Raw genomic sequence first — 25,660 nt, 5'->3', positions numbered from 1 at the left:
CTCTGCGCCCCCCTGGCCCAGCAGCGGGCCCAGCTGGCTCACCTTCTCAATCAATACCGCGCTCTTAATGGGCCCAGCCACCAGCACCAACCAGGGGCATTAAATGTTAATTATATCTATTTGGATTTGAAAAATTTTATTACTCGACTTAATTATGGCTGGAGTCATAAAAAGGTTTCAGAGTGAAAGGGCTGCCTTATTGGGGCCACTTTCCCCAAGACAGATTGGAAAGGAAAAGAAGAAATAAAAGCATCTGGCTCAAAGGGCCAGGCGCTCCACACCCACCAGGGCTCAGGGCCTACATCCTCCAAGGCCCGGAGTGTAGCTCACCCACCGGCAGTGCTAGCGCCCAGAAGGGAAGAGAGGCCTGTCCTGCAAGGGCACGGGCAGGGCTCACAGCCCCAGTGTGAGTGGTGCTGCCAGTCGAGAAGGGCCCCCTGCCAGTGGAGGCTTCCGGGAAACTGCAACCCTGCTAACAGCCGGGCTCCCAGATATCTGGGATTGCAGGAGATGCCAGGGCTCCTTGCCAAGTGGTCCCAACACTGGGAGCTCCTCCAGCTCAGCTCCCCACCCTAGCCTGGCCCCACCCAGCCCGCCTGATTGCTTCCTGCCAGCCCCACTTATGATTCATGGGCCTGACCTTGGGCTATAAAGTGTTCACTCTAGCGGGCACAGAGGCAGGATTTACAGCCCGAGGGTCAGCTGTAGGCAATGACACACACAATAGCTGACTCACAAGGGTGCCCCATTCCCAGCCCACACATAACTCTCTCTTGCACACACAGGTGGGTACGCACACATCTTGACAGAGACACAAATGAGCATTCGTGCCCAGGAGCTATCCGACTCACGCATCCAGTAATGGAGTTCCATTTGTGGCGCAAGTGCTTTGTGCAAGACGCTTTACAAGCATTTGTCCGGTCCTTAATGCGGATCCAGTCCCGCGGAAGTCAGTGTTACTCATTTATAGGAGAGGAAGTGAACGAAGGCTCAGGCAGGTTAAATTATTTGAGCAGGAAAACAGAAACTCCACCAAGAGCCCGAGCAGCAGCTGGTGGGTAAGGGATGCCGTCCCACCCCCTCTCCCTCTTCCCCACCAGAGGAACTGGAGGTGGGTTCAGAGGGGAGGGGGACAAAAGCCAGGAGAGGGGAGCCTTAAACCAGGTACGAGATTGGAATTTCAAACCGCATAAACTTTTAAAAATCTGAAGTAATTGGGAATTAGGGGGGGATTTGCCCATGTTGTCAAGGGATCAACTTACTCATCCAAGAAAGAGTATTGGGCAAGGTACAGTTGGTAAAGACTGGATGGGGAAAAATTTCATTTTACTTCCCAAGTTGAATTACGCAATGCACTGTCTTTATTATCATTACTGTCATCATTATTATTCTGTTAACTGAGAAGACCAGGTGACAGGAGTTTATCATGCCTCTCTTCAGCTCAAATACACCTGCCTCTACGGGTTCCTTCCATTTGACCAGCTCTCAGACTTTCTGCCTTTGCTCCAAAACCAGTGCCTAGGGTCCTCTAGAGCCGATTCCTCAGTCCTCAGCAGGGACTTCACCCTCTTGCTCTTGTTTTTGGCCCCTAGATTAGTCCTTTCTCTTCTGTTTCGAAACTTGTGTGTAACTCCTGAACTCTTACAATGGTCAGCCCTTACCTTGACCTTGCTACTTCCTATGCCCCGCTTCCGAATTTTCCTCTGTCTTCTAATTTGCCTCCTGAAATAAGGGGCTTTCCCCCTCTGGGATGGAGCTTCTGTCGCCGATGATGTCACTGTCATGTTCATCCTCAGCTGTTCCCTGGAGCCCCAGGAAGCGTGGCCCTGAGGTCCCCGTGACCTCCTTCTCAGGATGTCTGTGGCTTTTCCTCGGGGCTCCTGCTCTGCCATCTCACAGCACTGTCGATGCTCTCCCTGTCCCTCCTTCCTCTTCAACTGGCTGATGCTAGTACCTTGTCATCTCTTCCCAGTTCCTTTGACCAAGGCTCACTCCTGTGCTCTTTGCTGCTCTCAGAGAATTTATCTTCTTATTCTCGAGGACTTCAGCTTTCCTCTCTCTGCTTGACTCCCAAACCTGCCTTCAATTTGCTGTCTTCCTGAACTCCAATTGTGAACTGTCAACAGCCCAAAGGACATATCCATTTAAATGCTCTATTCTCACCTCTAATGAAACATGTTGAAATTGGAAATAATTATCTTCTCTTCAAAACGGCTCTTTCCTCCACCTCATTTCTATTCATTAAATAACTATTGTTCTGGTCGCCTAGTCTTCCCAAACACAGAGCCACTGATTAAATTAATATACTGAGCAAATATTTTCCAGGTAACTATCATGTACAAAGTCCAAATAGCCCAGCGTGGTACGTAGGGGTGGATGTGGGAAACAGAACAGGGAGGTAGGGAGTATGATGTCACCAAGAGTGAAGACTCTGCGATCAGGTAGATTTGGGTCCAAAGCCTGGCTGACCACTTGCCAGCTGTGGGATATGAGGTGAGTTACTTAGTGTGAACATGGACAAAGCACTTGCTATGCACCACACACTGACCTCAAGGCCCCACCTTTACAATTCGCTTCATTCTCACAACCATCTTCACAACAATACTGTGATTATTCCATTTTAGAGATTGGCAAACCAGACCCAGAGAGGTTAAGGAACTGGCCCACGGTCACAGAGCTTATAAGGTCAGTGGAGAGCCAAGGAAGGAACCCAGGCGGGTAGGAAGTCTGTACTTAGGACCACTTGACTGTGTTTAACCTCTCAGGGTCTCCATTTATTATGTTTCTGCTTACTATTGTCCACCATCACCTAGGAACCCATTAAATATCTTTTGAGCCAGTTGGTGTGGCTCAATGGTTGAGCATTGACCTATGAACCAGAAGGTCACAGTTTGATTCCTGGTCAGGGCACATGCCTGGGTTGTAGGCTCGATCCCCAGTGTGGGGCTTACAGGAGGCAGCAAACCAATGATTCTCTCTCATCATTGATTGGCTACCTCTCTATCCTTCTCTTCCTCTCCCTTCCTCTCTGAAATCAGTATTAAAATATTTTAAAAACATTTAAAAAATATCTGTTGAGTAAAAGAGTACAGATAAATGACCAAAATGCACTTACTGGACTTGATAGTTTGAGTAGTTGCTGACCTTGGCCAAAGCAGGGTAAGGGAGCATTAGGGACACACGTGAGGCTGCAGTGGTTTAAGGAATGAATGGAGGGAAGGGGGATAGATGGGTGTCAGGTGTGCACAACCCACTCAGGGACTTGAAGGGAGGAGTGGGAGGGGCACAGGATCTGGTGGATGACTACTGTGTGTTCCCTTTTAGTGTATGGAAGAGGGATGGAGCTCCAGGAGAGAGAGTCATTGCTTGAGCCAGGTCTCAGAGATGACCTGAGAAAATGGATCCCAAGCACCAGGAGGGGGAACAATTCCTGCTCAAGAAGGACACTATTTGGTTGGAGGGAGATGGGTTAAACAGACAATGGCAGCCTTACTAGGGAAAAGTTGAGTTAGGGGAAATCCCCAGGGGCTTGGAGCCAGGAAAAGGGATATGCCACCTTAATACCATCTTTGCTGGGAGAGCCAGGTGACCTGGAGGGTAAGTGTTGGAGCTTTCTTTCTCTGCTTTTCGCCTGGATGCCTAGTGACAGCACCGAAGAGATGGGCTCAGGTGGATGGATTAGAAATGGCTACTTCTGGCTGTGCCAAGACAAGCCAGGAGCAGTGGGGGGTGCCAACTTTACATACACTTAATCCCCAGTCTGGGACCAGCACCTACCTACTAAGGAACCGCCAGCTAGGATGTCCTCAGCGTCCCACATGTTGCTGGGGAGCCAACACCTATATCCAGAGCTGGAGCCAGCTAGGCTTTCCTCGAGTGAAGCAGAGTGAAGCAATAAAAGGGGAAAATCAACATCCCAATGATCTTGTTTATGGTGCTAAGTAAGCTGTACAGGTTAATCTGTTCGAGGTTAATGAATTTACGATTTGCTTTGGAATTTGACAGGGGCTGTAAAAGGGAATGAAAGCTCTGAGAAGCTTCTTTCCTCGCAGCTGTTTAGGGTTAGACTGGCCTGGCCGGGCCTGCCCTGGTGAAGGAGGGGAGGAGATTTAAGTGGTGGGTTCATGGCCAATTGTCTCGGCTCGGAACGGAGTAGACTAAAGGAGGGCCAATCCAAGGGCTGAAGGACCCTTTCTGTGACCCTCTGGTAGGCGGAGTGAGTTGGTGCCGCAGGCCCTCAGGACCTGTGCATCTTGGGTAAATCACTTAACCTCTCTGAGCCTCATCTGTAAGAGGGACCGTACTATCTCGTACTATCTACCTCAGAGTGTAGCTGGGAACACGTAAAGAAATTAGCATTAGTCCTCAATAAATGTTCGTGAGGGTAATTATCATTTCATTCTGTCTTACATCGCCATTTGCTGTTTACTTGTCTATTCCCCTTACCATTTATCTGTTCATTCAGAAGTCCAATAAATCTTTACTGAGAAGTTACACTGTGCACCAGGCTCTGTGTCAGACACAGTTTGGTGTGAAAGACACACACCTTAAAACACATGAAAAATAAAGGGAGGTCCATGCTGCAAAGGAGAGATGTTCAAGTTACTCTGAGAGCACAAAGAAGGGTGTGGCGAGGCCTGCCTCTCAAGTCTAAGCCAGCTTGAATATTACCTTGTACTGATACAGTACTTGGCAGGTCACGGAACATTTTCATGTGATTGTTTTGATTCTCACAACAATCCCATAATGACCTCATTTCTAAATAAAAAATTAGAACCTAGTGTGACCACCTAGTATGACAATAGGTCAAAACATTTGAAACTGGACTGTTTAGAAAGTCTGGGGACATGCTGAGTTCCACAAATAGAGAGGACAAGAATTTCTAGTATTTAGTTAGGAAAATGAAGCTAAAATAGTCCGTGGGTGAACTGAGGCTTTATCTCATTCATTCACCAATTACTTTGTGAGGCTACCAAAGTCAAGGGCTGTGCTGCTTACTTCTGGGGACACAGCGCCTAGCAGAGAACCTCACAGAGATTAGGGCCCTGATAAGTGTTTCTCCAATGAATCAACGAACCTTTGTATACATGTATATATCTGTTCCTGGAAGCAAAACCCCTCAAAAGAGATGTCTTCACTCATCATTTTCTCTTCCTTCTCCCCCATCCTCTCTTGAAAGTGCTCTTGTCAGGGTTGCCAATGATGCCCCTTTTGCTATGGTTAGATCTCGGTCATCCTCATCTGTCCTACCAGCAGCAACTTTAGCACAGCAGATCCCTCCCTCCTTCAACACTTATCTTACTTGGCTTCTGGCACAGCACACTCTCCTATTCTTTTCTTGCCTCACAGAGATGCCTTCTTAGTCTGTTGGCAGCCCATCCTCTAAACACCGGGGTGCAGGGAGAGATCTATAAGAAGGGGTACATGAGTGTGCGAGTGGACCACTGCAGTTCAGGATCCAGGGCCCCCTCTGCTTATGCTGGGGTGCTGGGTTCTCAGGCTTTCCTTCGGGGAGTATCTCATTCCTGCTCCCCTCATCTTAGCTCACTGGCCCCCCAGTTCTAGTGCTTTCAAAGTTGTCTCTTCGACTCTGCCCTCATTCTTCTAATCTGAAACTAGAGTTCCTCTGTGTTCCATGGGTAACTCCCAACAAAACAAGAGCCAGGGCCAGGCAGCTCCCACTTAGCTGTAAGGAGATCGCCTCCCAAGGTGAGTGCTGGGTGTTTCACGCAGACCCAGCACTGCCACATACAGGAAACAGAGGAGGCACGGATGCTGGTGCTTGCTGGCTCATCCCTTGGCCCCACCAATGCCAGTACTGACAAATGCTGCCTGTTCGCATGGACCTGGCTAGTGGGCACAGCTACTTTACACCTAGAGATGAAATCCAAGAACATAAAGAACACAAGAGTAAAATCATTCCCTAGCTTTGCCAAAGAGGAATGAATAAAATACTAGGTGATCCCAGGTTCTACCCAGGTCCCCAAAGGAAGGCTCAGATCCTGCCCACTGTGGTCTCTCAGGCCTCTTTCTTCCCTTACATTCTTTACCTCCTCCTGGCATCTACTCTGCTCTCTCTCCAGAGTCTCTCAAATCTCCTTCCCTTTGCCCCAAGATGAGACTCGTAGGAAAACACTGAGGCTTTGGTTCTGTCTTTCCCTTCAAAAGCCATGGTTGCCTGGCCAGAGGCTTCATTTTCCCTGGATACCAACCCTCCCTACTTCTCAGGTATGTGTGGAAAAGAGCTGGGCCACAGCAAGGATTCCTGGCTAGCACACTGGGGAGTCCTTTTGCTCTCCAGGGAGGGTCCCTGTGGGTTCCACCTGTCCAGCTTGCCCCACTGCAGGGGACAGGCAGCTGGGACCCGTGCTGCAGGCGTAGAGGCTGAAACAGGCTAATGAATCCTGATGGGAGAAGTGACCTTTTCCAAATGCCACATGTCATTGGATTTTATATCACACAAGGACAATGTGCCATGGGTATTAAAATCGTTTTTCCAATAGTTATATATGTGTGTGAGTGCGGAGCAGGATCTGTATGACGAGAGGAAAATCCTAATGAAGATGTCATCAAATGACTTCCCTTCTCACACCAGACAGGCAATCCTAGACACTCCTTTTCTCCGTCAGGGTTTGGACACAGTCCTTAGCTCTTGAGCACAGATACACACTTCTGGCATGGAGTTCCCCAGGTCTGGGCCTGGCCTTGGCTCCACTTGAGGGGTCTAAGAAGGTCTACCCAACATCAGAGGAAAAACAACACCTGGAGGAGGCAGTCACCCAGCAAGTTGGGCCCTAGGCTTGCTAGTCTCCGCCCCTCAATCGCCTGGAGAACTGGAGGACACTTTAGGAAGGAAGAGACTCCACTGGAGAGAGCAGGCCAGTGGCAAGGGTGGTGCTCTGAGGCTTCCAGAGCTCTGGCGGCCAAGAGCGCTGGCCTCGGAGCCAAGAACCCCACACTACTCTGTTTCACGCCTTAAAGTTCTCATGGTCCAGCCTATCTCTACAGTATTCCTACGCACCTCCTTAGCATGGCCTGCCTAAGCGCCTCCAAGGTCAGGAGACCCCACACATCCCAAGGCAGCATTTCTCTCTGGAGAGCTTTTGCTGTTTAGAAAGTTCACACAGTTTAGTTTGGGCTAACAATCTGTTTCCCTGGAAGTTCTGACCATGAGTGTGTTTAACCTCTTGGGCCCAGACAGAAGAGGTTTGATCTCTGTCTCACACAATAGCCTTTTGTGAATTTGAAAACACTAATAAATGTCCCCTGGAATATTCTTTCATTTAGGTCGAGCATTTCTAGACCATTTGATGATTTCCAATACGATGACCCCACTGCAAGTATCATGACTCACAGGCACTCCAGTTCTGTTCCACTGAGAGTGTTATGCCCATTTTCTATTGTCCCGGGGAGAAAAGGAAGTCTGTGTGATAAAGGGGGAAAAGCAAGCATTCAGAGTCAGACACAGTTAGTTCAAAATCCCAGCCTCGTTATTTCATGGCAGTATGAATCTGAGTGAAGTTCTTCTCCTTTTGGAGATGCAGTTTCTTTATCATAACATTAGATGAAGGGACAGCTTCCTCCCTAGAACAACTTCTTCAGGATGTGGTCCAAGGACAATTCAGTACCTCCGTGGAGACCTTCTCAACCAGAGGAGGTCATAGAGGTCATAGGATGAGGAGAGAGGCAGAAAGAGTAAACAATATCCACAAATGGCTGCTTGTCCCGGACAAATGCCCAGAACTAATAGCCCCCAAATCCTAGTGAATACCTATACTCATGCAGTTTGTTCCTATTCTTGCCCTTCATGCTCGAACAAACAAGCCAACGTGCAAGAGTCTGCTTGTCTCAGTGATGGAGCCGCTCTCTTGGTAGGCCGACAGCACCAGAACTCAAGTGTTTAGGTTCAGACAGGGGCTCCCCAACTCTAGGGAGAGATTAAGGTCCCGTGGAAGCAACTAGTGATGATGATTCCCATAAAGCCTCAGATCTTTGGTTTGCTCAGACTCTGAAGTATCTGAGTTTGAATCTTGGTCCAACCACTCACTGTGTGACCTTGGCCCAGTTACTTAACACTCTGTGCTTGCTTCTTCATTTGAAATATACAGATAATTTATCTACCTTAAGGTGGTTACAAAGATTATGTGATTTTATATGTATAAAACACTTATAATGAAGAATGTTGGGCACATGGTAAGAACTCATTAGATATTAGTTATTATTATCATCTCACTCCCAGGAATGTTGTGAAGGTCATGGGTGCTAAATAATAGAAACGTGTTCTTGACAAACTACCAAGCTCTGTGTTCTGTGGGGGCAGAGCTGTTGATCGGCGCCTGTTCTCACACATTAGACATAGGCCTCCAGGTGGTCTGACCAGTGCAGAGTGTGCAGAACTGTCTCCTCAACTGTTCTGGGATCCGAATGATACCAGATGCTTGGGGGTAGCCATAGCACCTGCTGGATTCTGCTGAATTACTATCTAACACCCCCCAGAGTTTCTCTAGCTTTGTCTCCCTTCCCTGTGCATATACTCAAATTCAATTTATCCCGGTTGTATTTCATCTGGCTGGAAGAGTCTACACATTATTTGATCCAATCAAGATCATTGGCTACTGTGATTCAGTCATTTCTCTTTCTGCAATGGTGCCTCCTCTAGGCCCATCAACATGGTTCTAGGGCCTTTGTGAAATTCCCTAGTTCAGAACCAGCAGAGAGAAAACATCCCCTCTGCCTGGCAGCCAGCTGACTCATACCTTCCTCTTCCACCTGGTAAATTCATTCTCACTCTTTAAGCCATAACTCCAATGTCAACCTTCCTTGAGAATCCCTGGGCTAATATTTAGTTTTAAAAACATTTGTCAGAACACTTTACATACTGTAGGAAGTTATAATAAAAAGACAGGAACAAGTGTTGGTGAGGATGTAAACTGGAGCCCTCATTATTTTCTGGTGGGAATGTAGAATGGTACAGCTGCTTTAGAAAATAGTTTTGCAGTTCCTAAAAATATTAAATATAGAATTACCATATGATTCATCAATTCCACTCCTAGATATGTGTGTGTGTGTGTGTATCCAGAAAACATACTTCCACACAAAAATGTGTATGTGAATGTTTATAGCAGCCTTATTCTTCATAGCCCAAAAGTGGAAATAACCCAAATGACTTTCAGCTGATTAAAGGATAAGTTATGGTATATCCATTCAATGGAATATTTGGAATGAAGTACTGACACATGCTACAGCATGAATAAATCTTGAAAACATGCTAAATAAAAGAAGCCAGTCATACACAAACACCCCTATTGTAGATTCTATTAATGTGAATAGACATAAATTAACATAATAGGTTAGTGGTTATTTAGGGCTGGAGAAGGGGGATTGACTGCTAATGGGGTTTCATTTAGGAGGGACAAAAATGTTCTAAATTAGATTGTGGTGATGGTTGCGCAGCCTGTGAATATACTAATAAAAGACATTAAATTGTACACTTTAAATTATATAGTATGTGGCTTACATCTTAACAATGCTGTTTTAAAAAAAGCTCTGAGGTATCTACTACATGCTATAGACCAGGTGTCCTCAAACTATGGCCTGCGGGCCACATGCGGGTGTTTTTGCTGTTTTGTTTTTTTACTTCAAAATAAGATATGTGCAGTGTGCATAGGAATTTGTTCATAGTTTTTTTTTAAACTATAGTCCGGCCCTCCAACGGTCTGAGGGACAGTGAACTGGCCCCCTGTTTAAAAAGTTTGAGGACCCCTGCTCTAGACATTGGTAGCAGTAGGGCTAGGGGGCTGGGAGAGAGATTCGGGAAGGGTAGTAAGGGAATGTTCCCTGTAGTGACTGATTCTTGAGCTCAATCTTTATGGATGAGAAGAAATTATACAAAGAAATAGAGCAAAGGTTGGTCTAAGCGGAGAAACAGTAAAGCAAAAAGCATAAGCTCTATGGTCAGACTGCCAATATTTGAATCCTAACTACCATGTACTGTGTGACTTGTTTTTCTTTTTTTGTTAATCATCACCTGAGGACATTTTCCCATTGATTTTTAGAGAGAGTGGAAGGGAGGGAGAGAGACATAGAGAGAGAAACATCAATGTGAGAGACACATTGATTGGTTGCCTCCTGTATGCGCCCCGGGGCTAGGAATCGAGCCTGCAACCCAGGTACATGCCCTTGACCAGAATTGAACCTGAGACCCTTCAGTCTGCAGGCCGACGCTCTATCCACAGAGCCAAACTGGCTAGGGCACTGTGTGACTTTGATTAAGTTATTTCATCTCTCTGTGCCTCAGTTCCTTCATCTGTAAAATGGGGATAATTATAGCATAGTATGTATAGTATAGTAGAGAGTAATAAAGTATAATATGGGCATGGTGATTATGAAATGCGTTAGCATATGTAAGTGCTTAGCATAGAGACAGGTAGAAAAGAAGTCCTTAGTAAACATTAGCTACATTGGCTATTGAGTACAGCATGGTTTGGTGTTAACACAAAATGAAGGGAGACGAGAAGGGAAAGACAGAAATCAGATCATAGTGGGGTGTGTATGCAGGCGGAGGAGCCTGGTCCTGAATAAGAGGAAGCAGTCCTCTGTGAAAGAGGGAAGGGGAGAAGACAGGGTTTAACTGGAGTTGAAGGAAGAGGCTCAAAGTTGAGCGGTGTCATATATCCTGTTCTTCTAAAGTAAGAAGTGAGAGTGCCACAGGGATAGAAGAGGGTCGGCACTGAGACACAGATGCTTTGGAGGCGAGGTCTGCAGAGTTGTGTAAGTTTGTTCAACAGTTCTCAGCTATGGGCATAGAGATAGATCGTAGCAATTAGAAAGATTCGGGTTTTGATGAGTAATATTACAGGACAGGTGCAGAGGACTTGAGGATTATTGGTGAGAAATAGTTCAGGGGTTGAGTCTGGGTAAAGAAATAAGAGAGCAGAGTGTGTTGATACACTGGAAGAAAATGTTACAACTGGGTACTGAAGGCCTTGATGAGGTCAAAGGGGAGGTGTTCAACTGTAAATTAATTTATTGGATTATTTATTCCCTCATGCAAACAACATTTATTGAAAACCAACCATGTGCCAGGGATATAGGGGTGAAACCTGATATATGCTGTCTTTGACCCTCTGGTGGGAGTAGGGTATGTAATGTAGTGGGAATATGGGTGTGAGAGAGAGGAGCATAGGTGGCTGGAGTGAACATTTTCAGAGGTAATGCAGTTCTGTCTGATGCCTTAAAAACCTTTCAATAGCCGAAACCGGTTTGGCTCAGTGGATAGAGCGTCGGCATGCGGACTAAGGGGTCCTGGGTTCGATTCCGGTCAAGGGCATGTACCTTGGTTGCGGGCATATCCCCAGTGGGGGGTGTGCAGGAGGCAGCTGATCGATGTTTTTCTCTCATCGATGTTTCTGGCTCTCTATCCCTCTCCCTTCCTCTCTGTAAAAAATCAATAAAATATATAAAAAACAAAAAAACACCTTTCAATAGCTTCCCATTGTACTGAGAGTATATCCAAATTTCTTACCATAGGCTATTGGCCCAACATATCCTGGCTCTTTCCTGCCTCTCTGACTTCTTGTATACACACCACTTCCCCCTTAGTATGTTCTAACTACTCTGGCCTCCTCATCAGGTCCTTGATAATTCCTAATTCTTTCCTTTCTTACATACTTATTTGCACGTCTGACTCCATTTCATCTATCAGTTCTTAGCTCAAATATGAAGTGGGGGAGTCCTTTCCCTGATGGTCCTATATAAAATAGTCCCTCTCACCACATTCTTTACATTATCCTGCTGTTTGTTTCCTTAGTAGTACTCATCACTCATCAATATATATAATTGATTCCAGAGAGGAAGGGAGAGGGAGAGAGAGATAGAAACATCAGTGATGAGAGAGAATCATTGATCGGCTGCCTCCTGCACGCACCCTACTGGGGATCGAGCCCACAACCCTGAGCATGTGCCCTTGACTGGAATTGAACCTGGGACCCTTCAGTTTGCAGACCGACACTTATCCACTGAGCCAAACTGGCTAGGGCTCATCACTTTCTTAATTGTATTTTTTCATTGTCTGTTTCCTTTCTCTAAAACAAAAGCTCTCTGATAGCAGAGTTTTGTTCACCACTCCATCTCCAATGTTGAGAAGACAAAGTAGGTGCTTAAAAACTATGTGTTTAAATAAATGAATGACATCGGGCCAGGAATGGACAAATAAAGACCAGAGACTTGAGGGTACTGGCTGGCCCATCATCCCATGGGCCCCAAATCCCTAAGGTGAGGGAATGAGATGGAGTAGAGAAGACTGACACAGGTCCATATGTTGGGGAACAACAGAGAAGCGAGGAGATGACCAAGATAGCAAGGAACAAATGGCCTAGCCAAATGTCAAGAGCTTGAAGGAGAAAGGGATTTTCTTTCTATATGAGGGTAGACTAGAGACAGCTCAGAAGTGGGGCCCAGAGGAGAATAAAGCTGGGATCTCCGGAGAATGAGTGGCCTTTGCTGAAGCGAGCCAGAGTGGGGGTGTGTGAGACAATGTTGTTCAAGCTGTCTTAGCTACTTGGATCTCTGCTTTACGTTCTCACAGCATCTTAAATACACCTCCATGTCTACACAGACACTTGGCAAGTGCCCAGTTTCTCATTGTCCCATCATCTCCTGGAGCCTGTCCTCACGTATGTGCAGTCCCTATCTTTGTCCCCTTTCCCAGAAGTGAGCCTAGAGTAGAGAAGGCAAAGGGAATTGAGGTAAGGGAAAAAGAGAAGAGATGTGGTAAAGAAGATTACTGAGATTTTAGTTGGGCCCAGTTCAACCAAGCTAGCCCGGCCCAGGCCAACCAAGCCCGCAGTCAGCATAGCAACTGTCCGGCTGAAATAACAAGTCAGAGACTGAAAAACTGGCCAGCCCTCTTTGTTTACTCAGCTTTTTCCCCCCTTTTTCTTTGGACAATGTCCTGCTGAGCTGGGGCTGTCCTGCTGGGTTGTTACTGGGGCTCCCCCACCAAGATGGAGCCCAGCTGCTCTGCTGTTTACAAGGCGAATCCGGTTTACACGGGGGCCCATCCTGTCCTGGCTGAGCCTGGAGCTCCAGTCAGAGCCCAGCTAGTGGCCTCTCCTAGCCCAGAGCTCCTCAATTTCAGATTGGGGAGCAATAGGGTTGGGAGGATCAATCCTACATGCCCAAGGGCGAGGGGAGGCACTGGCCTCCAGATGGAGTAAAATGGCATAAGACCTGGTCCATGTTCAACCTTCTGCCCTTAGGAGCTCCAGAGAAAGGAGAACTGCTGGAATTCATGGCCATCGTCCCTGTTCTTTCAAGTGGTAAACTTGTGACAACAAAGATGGCAGCCCCCCTCCCCTGTTCTTCCCGGTAGCTAAGGTCTGGGAACTAATATTTGCCTTATCTACCCCCATTCTCTCTCAAAGCTGCTATGAGGATCAAAGGAAATTATGTGTATCAAAGACTTGAAAAGCATTTGTTACTATGATGAAGTGATCTATGGTAATTCATTGAAGTGACACAGCTGATCTCCAGGGATGAGGATTGAGTCCTTAGATTGGCAGAAATCAGGCCGACGCTCTGATGTCCCATCATGGAACATGACACAGTGGGGGCACAATTATCTCATTTATTAAACAAATATTTCTCAAGAAGCTCTCAGACAAGTGGGAGAGAATGGTAATAAAAACACCATGAGAGCAATGGAGACCAGGGAAGGCTTCTCTGGGGCAACAGCTTTTAAGATACAATAAACACGTGTATTAAATGAAGGAAGAATGAACTTGCAGCATCTCTAGTGGCAGTGCAGGGACAGGCTCACCTGGGTGATCTCTCTTATTCCCTTGTCTTCCCAAAATAATGCTGAAGGGCCAGGACTTAGGCTCTTCGACACTCAGGCCAGTGTACTGTCTGGGTCTGGCTTCCCTAAGCAAATTTATTAAGGAATCATGTGAGGCCTTGGGAGGCTTTTGTCGATGCTACCCAATCTTCTTACCCTGGAGCATGAAGGGTAGTGAGATGATATACTTATGGGCTATGGGAAGCATAGGATAAAACACATGTTCTCCGGACTAAGAACATCAACCTTTCAATGGCAAGCGATTTAAAGGTTGATTTTGAAATATGATCTGAAGGACAGTAGGAGGTGGTCAGGTAAAAAGGGAAGTGGGAGAGGGGAGAGCCCAGGAAATGGCCTGCAGGTGAAAGTGCAAAGCCCAACGGGGGAAATCCAAGACTTACAGTAAGGCCTGAGGGGACACTGAGGGACGAGTCCCAAGAGGTAAGTAAGGGTTAGATGATGAAGGGCCTAGTGAGCCCAGTTCTTTGTCCAGAATGAGGATACATTTCCATGGAATCAATTGCCATCTATATACACTGTTGATTCTACAATTTTATCTCTACCCTTGAGCTCTCTTGGGGAATATTAGACTCTTATATTCAATTGTCAGTGGATGTAAACTCCTTAAACTCCAACTATTCTAAAGAACTCCTCCTGATCTCCTTTCAAACTTGCTCCTGATCCTGGCTCAGGCCTCTGTCCTGGTTCAGGTCTGCCATCCACGATGCCCACATTGAACTTCCTTCCATGGATTCTGGTCCCTTTTCTTCTCTCTGGCCTGATGGCTCTATGAACTGATAGCTCAATAACGATTCCATGGTTTTCCTGATCCTGACATCTCTCTTTTCTGCTTGTAGCATTCCATAAATCTGACCATCCAACTCTACTCCTTCAAAGTCTTCAATGGATCCCCAGGCCCTCAAGATAAATAATATGGAGGTCAAACTTCTTAGTACGTAACTCATAGAGTTCTAGTAAAGGGTAAAGGAGATAATGTATATAAAATACCTGCGACATTTTAGGCATTCAATTAATAATAGCTGTTATTATCATTATATTATAAACTCCTGCCAATCCCTGTCCTGGTGCCTCTCATTCTCTTCAGTCTCCTTTCATGCCATTCTCCTATATGCTTTCTTCTCTGAGGTCCTAGAGAAGGCCTCTTTTGAGCCTCCATGTCCTTGTTCATTTCATTCCATGGGATTTCCACCTGGAGGACCCTTCCCTTCATTGTAAACTCCCCACTATTCTTCCTCATGAGTATCTCTCCCTCAGCAAAATTCTACATTTCTCTTAGGCAGTATTGGTTACTTGGTATTGCAGAGAAGAGGGATGAGAATGATGCCAATCCTTAGGGGCAGTAGCTGATGGAGGCAATGAGTCACAGACACTAAGAGAGCTGAGAAGTGGCTCAGCCTGGCAGAATGGCTGGCCTTGCTGCTGTGGAGGCTGGCTGGTCAGGAGCGGAAGGAAGAACCAGTAAATAGGGTGTATCAGGAAGACATTCAGTCTATTGTTAGTTAACAAACATTACTGAGCACCCACTTTGTGCAGACAATTTAGCTGTGAAACAGGGGCTCTTCATTTAGTGAGGAATCAGAGAAGTCAACAGAAATTACAGTACAGTATAACAAATATTATAATCACAGTGGTGAGATGCCATTGACGTGTGGATTTCCCTAAAGAATTTCTGGGTGATGATCACCTGGAATAAAGTTTCACGAGCACCTGCTCTGTGCCAGGCACTGTGCTGGTGTGGAGGACACAGAGGATATAAAGATGAATGAGATGATCTCTGCCACCTAGTGGGAGCAGACAGCCAAGTTAAAAAATGCCACAAAGGCAGTCAAATGTCACATGTCCCCAGACTGCCTCCTCTTCCATTTAATGTGATAGGAGTCATTATCATCTAATTCCTCAAGCTAGAAGCCTGGACATTATCTCTGGCTCCAAGATTTATGTTTTAGATAAAACATAAAACATCCTGTAGAGGATGGATTAGAGAGAAAGGCGACTGGAGGCAGGGAGACCAGCTGGAGGCTGAGGCAGCAATTCAGGGGAGAGATGATGGCGGTGGCCTGGCTTAGGTAGGAGCCTTGGAGATGGAGAGAGGTAGGTAGATCTGAGAGCTATTTAAGTGTAGGGTTAACAGAATTTGGAGACCAAATGGATGTATAGGTGAGAAAGAAGGAGTAAAAATGATCCCAGGTTTGTGGATTGGACATCTAAGATTGTGGTACCATTTAATGAAATGGGAACTAAAGGAGGGAGAAAAATGATATGTTCAATTTTGGATGTATCATGCTTTATTATTTTTTATTGAATTTATTGGGGTGACCTTAGTTAATAAAATTATATAGGTTTCAGTACATTTTTGTGATACATCATCTGTATATTAAATTGTGGGTTCACAACCGGACATATTGTGCTTTAGTTATCTTTATGGGGAGATGTTCAGTAGGTGGTTGGAAATCGAGTTGGAAGCTCAGGAGTTTGATTTGAAGTTAAGATTTGGAAGCCATTGGCATATTGCAGTAGCATTTACATGGGAATGGATGAGATCATCCAGATAGAGTGTGTGCAGAGAAAAACCAAACAAAAATTCATTTATTTATTCTATAAATTTATTGAGCACTTACCATGTTCCAGGTGCTGGGAATATAACCGTGAACATGGGACTTACCTTCTACTGATGGTAGACATCCACCAAATACACAACAGGGGGTCAGAAAGGGACAAGTGCAATGAAGAAAAAGAAAGCAGGGTAAGAAGATGCTGAGTTGGTGGGCAGGAAAGGGCTCTCTGAAGAGGTGACATTTGAGCAAATGTCTGAATTAACTGAGCAAGAAAACCAGAGGAATCTGTAGGAAGAGTGTTTCAGGCAATGGGGACAAGTTCAAAGGTCCTGATGGGGAATGTACTTGGTGTAGTAAGGAGCAGCAAGGCTGATGTGGCTGGTGTGGAGAGAGCATGTGGGAGAGGGGCAGGAAATGAGGGTGGAGAAAAAGCCAGGGTCAGACCATATGGTCCTCTAGGCCAGGATAAGGACACTGGATTTTATTCTATGTGTGATTGGAAGGCCTGGAAAAGTTTGGAGCAAGGGATTAACATAACCTGCTTTATGCTTTAAAGGATTACTTTGGCTATTGTGTGAACAGATAGTAGGAGGGCAAGAAAGGAAGCAGGAAGACTATTGCAGTAGTACAGGTGAGAGATGCTGGTGGCTTGTATTATGATATAAGCAATGAACATAGTGAGCATGAACGTCTGAACACCTTCCCATTGACTGATATATTAAGAGGTGCCAAGAACTCTAGGTGAATTAGAAAGGAGGAGACTTCAGTTTTAGACTCTGCTTGGATATAGCTATGTGGTCTTGGGTATATTATCTGACCCTTCTATACTTCACTCCATTAACCCAACAAATATGTATGGAGTACCTGTGTGTGCAGGCCCTGTCCTAGGTGCTGGGCATTCAACATTGAATGGGACTGATGGAGAGCTTAAATTCTGGTAGGGGAGAAAACAATTTTAAGAAGTGATAGATGTCACAAAAATAATCAATCAGGGTACTGTCACAGAAAGGGACAGAGGGCGGGGGAAACCTCTAAGAAAAGCTCCTGTGGAGGCAACATTTGAGCTAAGTCAGGAGCAGAATCTGCACCCTCGCTGGGTCTGCCTCCCAGCTTTGCAGGGTGTTCATCAAGACAATGGAGGAAAAGGCACACTGACTAAAGCGGTTACAAATGATTGTCTTAATTTGGCTCAGATCTCCTCCCCATTACCCAAAATAAACACCCATCATTTCTGTTAAGACCTGAAATGTGTGTGTGCGCGCGCGTACACACACACACACACACACACACACACACACACACACACACACCTCCTTTCTTTGTGCTGGGATGACCCTTAGAGGCACCACCTTCTCCAGCACCTGCCTCTAGGGCTTTCATAGGATTGTCTGAAGGATGCCAGATCTTCCAGGAGCTATTGGTGTCTACAACCACCACCAAGTGTCATCCCACAAACCATAGAGGTCTGAGGTCCTCCTGGGGCCCAGGGCAAGGAAGGCATCTAAAAAAATGACTACTGAAGAAATGGTCTGGAAAGGAATGCCCTTCTGTCTCCTTTTCTCCTCCCCTCTTCTCTCCCCATGGCCTCCCTTCTCCATTTTTCGTGTTCCCTATCAGCAGCCCATTACACCTCCCTCCGGTCAGTCCTGGGCAGCCACTGACTCTGGAGGCAGTGCAAAGGTCCGGGCCTCTGCCGGGGTGGGGTGTGGCCAGCCAGTGCCTAAGTCAGCAGCCTTTGCCTACAGCCCACCCTGACAGGCGGTGCCTCTGGCAGCAAAGTCATGGCCCTGATTCCTCTGTCTCCACATTTAAGAACATCTCTAACTGCTCCTTGGATAGCTCAATTAGTAAAGTGAATATATTATATAAAGTCTAAAAGATTAAACTATCATCGTCAGCCCATAATTTCATGAAGAAGTCAGGGGACCGTATCCCTCTTATTAACTCTATAACAAATGTGATGAAAATGTTCAAATAGAATGTTAATGCAATGTTACGTGTAATTTTCCCAGGCGATTTTCTGCTGAAATATTTCTTTATTAATAGTAATTGAGGGTATAAATTATGAATGAGGCGATTTTCTCCTTTCAGGAGGAAAGACGTACTAATGGCAATAATTCTTTATAATAATTTTTTGGGAGAGTGGGGCGGGAGAGAGGCTAGTCTAAAAACAGACAAAGCCCCTTCCCTAAGTCTCCCTTGGGGAGATGCCATAGCCTCCTCTCTTTAGCTCCACACACGCCAGACCACCAGCAAGTGAAGTCTTTGTTCTTCATCAATTTCCCAAAACTCTCAAGGTCTGTTTGGAGGGCAGGAAGGAAGTTTTTGCTCCTAGTTCTGAAATAGACCAAGTCCTGATGCCAAACTTTCCCACCTAGAAACATTTCTGCCAATGAGACCAAAGCCACGCTTCTCTGCTGAGCTTCCAGACCCTGTCAGTCTGGGCCCAAACTGTTTCTGCAGCATCCTAGAATATTCACGATGGAACAGCCCTCAGAAATATTTCCCTGCAACCTCCCTCATCCCATTCCATAAATGAGGGAAGAAAAGGACAGAGAGGAGGGGGGACTCAGCCCAAGTGACCTTCTGCACACCTCTGCAGGGGGACAGCCTCCAAGACTCTCCTCTCCCACCTCTACAACTCCATTCTCCATCCTCACTGGTCCCCAGCCTGGGCATTCTCATCCATCAAGACCCAGCCCATAGAAATGGGTGTAGGGAAGGTAGAAGAAGGTATGGGGAGATAAATGGTGATAGAAGGAGACTTGACTTGGGGTGGTGAACATACAATACAATATATGGATATATTATAGCATTGTACACCTGAAAATGATATAGTTTTATTAACCAACTAGAGGCCCGATGCACGAAATTTGTGCAAGGGGCTTGGCTCTCACAGCTGTGGCGGTGGCTTCGTTCGGCTGTCTGGTCTAATTAGCATATTATGCTTTTATTATTATAGATATCACACCAATAAATTCAATAAAAAACCAAACAAAACCTAGCTCATAATGCTGGAGGACCTATGAGCAGTGGGCACATTGCTCATCAGTCTTTGTCACATGGCTTTGACTTCTGTCTGTCTAGGATTGTCATAGGTCTGGACGGTGCTCTAGGAGGGCAAGGGCTATACAGAAACACCTTGCAAATTCTGCAGAGGGGTTAGACCAGTGCATTTCTCCAGGGTCTTTCTCCATTCAGGGATATCCTACTTGGCATTTGCCTCTTCATTTACTCAGTAGACATTAAACAAACATCTACCATATGCCAAGGCACGGCGCCAGGCACCGGGGTTGCAAAGATGAATTTATCCAATAAATTCAGTGTTCTCAAGATCACAGGTGAGAAAGACAAGAACAGGTGCACAAATACCTATGTGAAATAATACATCCTTTTCTCATAGCAAGGGTTTACCATTGTTATTGAATGTTTGACGAGCTGCTAGGCAAGCAGCCAGGTGGCTGGAGGCGAGTGAGTGGGGAGGCAGATCCTGCAGGACCTTGTGGCCACAGAAAGGATGTTATCCTGAGTGAGAGGAATGACACTGGAGGGTTCTCAGCAGAGGGGTGGCATGGTGTCACCTACATTAATAGGGGCACTCTGATGGATTACTAGTTGAATGTGGAGGTTGAGGGTGAAGAGGGAATCTAGGATGAGCCAGAATTTTGTCAATTCACTGTGGTGCCAATCACTGAGTTAGGGACACCATAGGGGGAACAGACTTGGGGCAAGATGACAAGTTCAATTTTGGACAAGTTGAATCTGAGGTGTGTGAGGGTCAAACAAATGGGATTGTCCAGGAGTCCAGGTAGAGTCTGGAGCTGCGGGGCGAGGTTGTGCTCTCCAGGATGGTTTGAACCAGGGACCTCTGGGCTCCCATAGCCAGAACACACTGGACTTCACCATCTGTGTTTACAAGTCTGTTCTCCCTACTATACTTGAGCTCCATGGGGGCAAAAATGGGGCCTGGTTAATTTCCCCACCTTCAATCATTAGAGCAAGTTAGGTTACACAGTTGATGACAGTGAGAGTGCCCTGAATGAACGAACGAATGAAGGAATGAATGAAGGGAGGGAGTGGGGTATGGCAATGCTTATGCTCTGTGAGGCTCCCCCAGGGTCTCTGGAACCACCTCAGAACATCCCTAGATTGCTCCCAGACAAAGGCTCTTCCCCGCACTCCCAATCTAGGAAGGGTAGGCTCTCTCCAACTCTTCTTAAAGATCACGTGAGAAGTGCTATTCATGACCTTAACAACAGCCATGATATTGGACATTCTTGATGGCAATCATAGGGCTCAGTCTGTCACTGCTACGGGTGCTTGGCCCTTCCCTAAAGCAGGATAAAAGGTCTCCTTCGGGTCCAAGACTCTGGCTGGGGGCTAGATGGCTGACTTGTCTCCCTGCCTCAGAATCCCACACACCTGCGAATCTCACCACATGCCCTTCCCTTCACCTTCTTTTATTAAAAAAAACACACATATATTTTATTGACTTTTTACAGAGAGGAAGGGAGAGAGATAGAGAGTTAGAAACATCGATGAGAGAGAAACATCGATCAGCTGCCTCCTGCACGCCCCCCACTGGGGATGTGCCCGCAACCAAGGTACATGCCCTTGACCGGAATCGAACCTGGGACCCTTGAGTCCACAGGCCGGTGCTCTATCCACTGAGTCAAACCCGTTAGGGCTCCCTTCACCTTCTTGCTATGTCCTTATCCCCACCTGCGGGTCAGAGGCAGGGGTCACTATAATATGCAAATCTTGTTTTGTTCAAAATAACACGCCTCCAATCCTTCTGTTTGGACTCTTCCTGGTTCCCTAACCAGAGTCCTAGAAGGAACGTCCCACCTCCTGATAAGGAATGTTGACCCGTCCACTTGATCCCTTTCCAAGAACCCAGGTTTCGGGAGAGAAACCTGACAAGTGCCTATGGACAAATTCCAGGATAACCCTCCACCAGTTCTTCCCTGCCCTTCACCATCTCTGGCTTTTCCTCCTCTTTAGACACAGTAACCTTAGTAGGAATAATTTAGGTGTCCTTGGCAGGGGGCATGGGCCTGGGCCTATTCAGCCAAGTTGGCTCAGCTTTCTGCCCTCCGAAAACAATTGAAGGATGGGATGGGAAATAGAGCTATGTTAGTGATGTTCTCTGAGTGGCCACAGTGACCGACCTCTTGACCAGAGGCCACTGGGGTGACCTCCAAGGGCATCTCTATGTCTCCCCAAGCAGGGCCCTGGAGCCAGGAGGCCCAGCAGAGCTCCAGAGGTCTTTTCTCCCTTCCTGAGGGAAATCTATCCATTAGCAGTTGCCCTCCAAATTAGGGTAATGTGTGTGCTCCTGCACAGACCCCTTACTGACTAACAGCCAGCCCTGAGGCCTCCCCAGCTTCTGTCTCAGATCCATATGATCTGTCTGGAGAGACCCCATCCCCTATTCAATACGAGGTCATTTCTAGACAAGGAAAGCCCCAGGCTAGCCCGAAGCAGCCTTGATGGGGAGGGGGAGACACATCTGACACTCAGGATGGAGATCCCCAACTCCAGAGCCTATGTTCTGGTCCCTTCCATGACCCATAGGCTGGGGCCTGGGAAACAGGCAGGCTTAGTCAAGAGGGGCTGGGACTTCCTACCGCCCCCCCCCACCCCCCCACACACACTTAGTCTGGGCTCCCCTGGGCACCTCCTCCCACCTCGGGCCCTCTTCCTTGTTGAGCCAACAGCTCGATCTTGATCTCTTGAACGGGAAGGTCGACTCCAGAGGGGCCTTCTCTGAAAGCCAATGCTAATCCGGTTAGAGGCCAGGCTGGGCGCTGCACTCGCTCTGTAGGACCAAGTGCAAGTGAAAAAATGCCAATTACCAGATGACAAAAAGGGTCCCTGCCCCTGGGGAAGGGCAAGCTGGGGGGAGGGACGGGAGGGGCACAGTAACTGAACACCTTGCCGGAAATAGCTCCTATCAGTCCACTTAGGGAGCCATCAGCCCCGGCAGATTTATGGGCAGCGCGTGCCCCTCTGATAGATCGGACTATTTAAAGGCAGCTGAAGCCTCCATTTATATCAATGTGGAACAGAGAGGGGGGTGAGAGGCTGGAGGTGGGAGTGAGGAGCAGCAACGGGGGCCAGCCCTGAGGTGGCATACTGATTCCAGAGGAGAGGTGAGGCTGCCGGCCCGGAGGACTGGGTCACACCGTGGGGACAGGAGTCTCCGGATCAAGTCCCATTGGTGGTCAGGGAGGGGCAAGGAATGGGGGGCTTCACAGATCTGTCTCCCAGCAGCATGTCTGTCTTAGTCCTAACCCAGACTCTCTGCTAGCCCCTCCAGCTAAAATGGGTAGTTCAGGCTAATACTGAGGTAGAACTCCTGATTGGATTTCTAGCCATGCCCCCCACCCTCCCCAGCTGCGGGGCATGCTTGCCCTCCATACAACCTCCCCCTTGCCTGGGCCGAGGGAGAGGGAAGGGGTAATTGTGTTAGGCAGGGGGCATTAGCTGCTGAGGAATGGCCTGCTGCCTTCTGCCTGCCTGTCCCCAGCCTGCACTTCCTGGGGGCAGATTAAGCTGCTCCCATCGCTCTCTCTGGCCCTGCCTGGGCCTTCCTCCCTAACTCCATTACTCCCTGGCTGAGGTGCTTGCCCGACCCGTGGCGGTCCCTCTGATAATTCACCTCTCAGGAAACTCTGCCTTTCTGACCTCTCATTGCCTCTTCCCTCTCGCCTGCCCTCCCTCCTGCCCAGCTTTCTCCCCAGGCTTCCAGATCTGGACCCAACTGGCTAATTCTCTTGGCTCAGTGGTGAACTGCTATAATCACCAACATGTTCCTAGGAATAGTACCAACAGCTATCTGTCAGTTTGTTGGGTACTGATTCATCAGTTCATTCACTCATTCACCGAATGCTGACTGAGCACTCCCTACGGAGGGCCCTCCTGGGGCCACAGAGCTGATGCAGGGGTAGTCTCTGCTCTGAGGGACGTAAAGTCTAGGGAGTGACAGGACCAGACTTGCACTTTATCAGGATTACCCTGATCACATACGGGTGGAGAGCAGGTTAGTGAGGATGAGGACAGAAGCAGGAAAGCAGAATAGTGGATTTTAACCTTGGCTGCACAATAGAATTAGCTGGGGGAGTGTTCAAAATGCTGATGCCCAGGCCCCATAAAGCTCAATTAAATCTGAATCTCTGGGGAGAGATCCAGGCATTGGATTTTATTTTTAAAATATGTTTTTATTGATTTCAGAGAGAAAGGGAGAGGGAGAGAGATATAGAAATATCAATGATGAGAGAGAATCATTGATTGGCTGCCTCCTGCACACCCCTACACTGGGGATCGAGCCCACAACCCAGGCATGTGCCCTGACCGGGAATCGAACTGTGACTGGTCCCCCATACACCCTCTACTCCACGACTCTGAGCAGATGAGCATACTTATAACTTCTGTCACTGAGGTCACTGGGTAAAAGTCTGTGGGATGTTAAGTCCCAGCTCTGAATCCACGGGGGCCAGTAGAGTTCTCACAGGTTGGTTAGCTAATAAATGTTAAATTAAATGGAATCTAGTGGGCACCTAGACATGTGGGTCTCCAATTCAGGAGGGAGATATGAAGAAACAACAGATCCGGGGACATCAGCCGGGACACTGAGGGCCGGTGGGAGGGAAGGAGAACAGAGGCTGAAGAGACAGAGGCGCGGAAGGGGGAAGGGCGGCGTTGGTGGGGAGACACCAAGTGTCAGCTTTACCGCAGCATTGCCCTGGCTGCCTAACAGTTATCGCCTCATTTGAACTTCATAACAACCTTTGGAAGGAGGTGCTCTATCTCTATTTTACAAGTGGAGATACAGGTTCAGAGAGTGTAACCTGCCTTGGGTATAATTAAAAAATTCAAATTCCAGAGCTAAGATTGGAAACTGTGTCTGTCCAATCGAAGACATCTTTGCACTAAATCTGATTATAGAACAGTAGAGTCAGAGACCCCAGTGACAGGGAGTTTCAAGGACAGGGGAGGAGTCATAGTGTCAAATGCAGCAGCTTCCCCTCTTCCTGTGCACCTGGCCCCACCTCCCGGTGTGGCGTGGCCCAGAACAGGCACCATGGGGCCTGGGAGGAAGGAGCCCCTGTCTCCAGTGACTGTGCCACTTCAGCCTCCTCCTGCAGCAGGGGGCCCAGCGGCCCAGGTGGCCCTGCTCAGCCTCAGCGCAGCCCAGCTAGAGCATGCTCAGCTCAGGTAAGCCCAGCCCGGCTTTACCCCTGCGGACCTAGGATCTTGCCAGGAAGAAAGGGGCCGCCTCTCTCTGCCCCGGCTCACAAATCCTTCGCACTCAGCAAGGCCCAGGCCATCGACCCTCCTGGTGAAATATTCCCTAGCTATTCTCCACTCTCCTGGCCTCATGAAGTGCTTATTCTCTGGGTTCCCACCACAGCGCTTCTTGGTGCCTATGAGAACCTGATCACAGTGCATTTTGGTTACTTGGTAGGTGCCTGTTATTCCCAGCCCCCATCAGGTCACCAGCTCCCCAAGGGCAGGGAGCAAGTATGATTCCTGACTGGACCCTGGCACCCTTCTGGGGTGGCACTGGATAAATGCATATTGATGGAATGCATCGAGAAAGTGAAACTCTAGGACAAGGCTGAGAGCGGAAGTGTGAGGTGGAAGAGGGGAAGGTAGGAGGAACGAGGCCCCTTTTACTTACAATGACCCCAGGCTTTCCAGCGACAATTTCCAGTCCTTAGGAAAAACCCTGGGGGCATACAGGGGGCTTGTGCCTGCTTCCTTGAGCAGAGGGCTTTGCAGTCTCCTCCACCCAACCTGACTCAGCCTCTGCCGTTGTCTGGGACCTGCTGAGGCTGAGGCAGAGACTGAAACAGTAGCAGCAACGACTGGCTAGGAGAGGCCGAAGGCGCTCCTATATCTTTGCTCAGGAAATGGCCTCATAAAAGTGACAGGGAGACGCACCTATGGATGCTTGTTAAAGTTTTATTACTAATCACCTCCAAAGTCAGCGAGGCAGAGGGAGGGGGTTGGGAAATGGAGTCATCAAGGCCTGGGAGCAGGTGTCAGCTGCCTCAGCCTCAGCGGCAGGGACCGCCATGTGGGTTGGAACAGCCACAGCTCCCTGCAGCACCCTCATCTCCCCACGTGCTCTGGGTCCCCCTGGACAGGGCACCCCTGTGCTCTCCCCGCCTTGTGACCTGGAAACCACCTCTTTCGTTCCCTGTATCTAGCAGGTCTCTGAGCCATCTGGCCCTCTCCT

At 47.7% G+C, this 25,660-nt stretch overlaps 1 protein-coding gene and 1 pseudogene across 2 annotated transcripts in view; one reads left to right on the top strand and one right to left on the bottom strand.

Moving 5' to 3' along the window:
- RNF220 (ring finger protein 220) overlaps positions 1–25,660 on the bottom strand; it is a 225,541-nt gene that overhangs the window by 58,750 nt on the left and 141,131 nt on the right. The window lies entirely within an intron of this gene.
- The window catches only part of LOC307102702 (ferritin light chain-like), a 130,840-nt pseudogene continuing 129,679 nt past the window's right edge, over positions 24,500–25,660 (top strand). The window contains exon 1 of the transcript in view: positions 24,500–24,633. The product of the transcript in view is annotated as a ferritin light chain-like (transcript). The remainder of the gene's footprint in view (positions 24,634–25,660) is intronic.

This window comes from Cnephaeus nilssonii (genome assembly GCF_951640355.1).
Source record: "Cnephaeus nilssonii genome assembly, chromosome: 7".
Classification (NCBI taxonomy): Eukaryota; Metazoa; Chordata; class Mammalia; order Chiroptera; family Vespertilionidae; genus Cnephaeus; species Cnephaeus nilssonii.
Note: the sequence above shows the minus strand (reverse complement) of the source record. Positions and strands in the feature narration are given on the sequence as shown.